The sequence below is a fragment of the Vombatus ursinus genome, unplaced genomic scaffold (assembly GCF_900497805.2).
Source record: "Vombatus ursinus unplaced genomic scaffold, bare-nosed wombat genome assembly UNPS02001293.1, whole genome shotgun sequence".
Lineage (NCBI taxonomy): Eukaryota > Metazoa > Chordata > Mammalia > Diprotodontia > Vombatidae > Vombatus > Vombatus ursinus.
Window position 1 is genome coordinate 1 of NW_020941071.1, and position 1,747 is coordinate 1,747.

At 36.9% G+C, this 1,747-nt stretch overlaps 1 pseudogene; it reads left to right on the forward strand.

Annotated features, from left to right (window-relative positions):
* Nucleotides 1–546: 546 nt before the first annotated feature.
* On the forward strand, nucleotides 547–1,514 carry LOC114045597 (annotated as a pseudogene).
* The last annotated feature ends 233 nt before the right edge of the window (nucleotides 1,515–1,747 follow it).

Sequence of the window (1,747 nt, forward strand, 5' to 3'; positions counted from 1 at the left end):
GAAAATCCAGTAACTTTTTTCCTATGATGAGCTCTAGAGGTTGTGAAATTTGGAAACTATTACTACAGTGGCCTTTTATATTTTTTTTATCAAAAAAATCTTTGCTGCATTCTCAACTCTAAAATAAGTATAAACTCTTAGTTGATGAATCCAATAGAGTTCAATGGTTATGGAATGTACTTTAATAGGAACAAAAGAGAAGTAGGAGAGTATATTGTAAAGATCATTTTACTACTCTTCTTTTCTGGTGACAGTTGTCAATTTGCTTCATTAGCCCATACCTATGATTCCTCATCTACAAAGTCATGGGATTGGAATATGTGGTCAGTGTGGTAATGTCCAGTTCTAGATATATGGTCCTATGAACTTTTCACTTAGGACACCATTGATTATCAACAGTTCTCCCGCTGATATAAAAAGAACATTATTTTAATGTTTGTGGCCATCACACCACTCTTTCTCTTTAGTGTTCAGATTATCTACTGCTTCCTTATTTAGGCTTTTCCGTTAATTGTGGCATCATATCTACTGAGTCTCTGAAGACAAATGGTATCTAGTGAGCTGATCTTTGGTGTTGCATTCTTCTTCCAATGTGCCATTGGTTTTGTAGGAAATTCACTGCTCTTCATGCTCTATGTTTGTATCTCCTTCAGAAAGTCTCAACAGAAGAAGCCAATAGATTTCATTCTTGCTCATTTGACTTTGGCCAATATGGTAACACTTTTTACCAGAGGCATCCCAGAAATCATGTTTTGATTTGGAATGAGATTTTTTTTAGATGATTTAGGGTGTAAGGCACTCATGTATATTTACAGAGTTGCCCAGGGACTTTTTGTCTGCACAACAAGTCTTCTGAGTATGCTCCAGGCGCTCATCATCAGTCCCAACAACTCTGTGTGGGCTAGCATCAGAGTCAGAGCCCCCAAATATATTGTACATTATTTCTTCTTTTTCTGGGTCATCAATGCATTGATTTGCATGAGTGTCATTCAAGCCACTGAAGCAACCAGAAATGAAACAAATGCTAGGAATTGTTATGTTTCACATATTTTCAGAGTTAAGTCAAAAAGAAATGATAGTCATTCTACTGCTGCATTTCTGTTTGCAATGAATTTTCATGACCTTATTTTTCACTTCTTTATGGGCTTGTCCAGTACCCACATGGTGCTTCTCCTGTATAGGCATAGAAAGCACGTGCGGCACATTTACAGCAGTAGTCATTCTCCTACATCCTTCCCTGAGGTCAAGGCCACAAATACCATCCTCTTGCTTGTGACCTGTTCTATTTTATCCTATTGGCTCCACAATTGTATCACCTTATATGTAACATTTAATTTTGAAAAAGACGTACAGTTGGAAACCCTTGCATGCTTTTTTGGTGGATGTTAACCTGTCCTCTCTCCCTTATTGCAGATTGGCAGTGAGAATCATATCCCAAACTTCATTGCATACCTGGAAAGCCATAAAGGCCTCTTAAGGATTTTATGGATGGATTAGTCAATGCAAGAATCTAATCCCTTCCCACCACCTTTATGAATTTCAGTATTGCTGTCCTGAAAAGAATGTATAATTCAACAACTAGCAATTTTATAAAATACCACATGAAAATTTAGCATCCCATTACCAAACTTGAAAGAAAATTTCTTTCTCTCTCATCCCTCAATATGAGAAAGATCAGCAGGAAGACTCATGCCCTTTTCCATACACTTATATTGGATAACAGTTTTGTCTTGGGTAAATTATACCA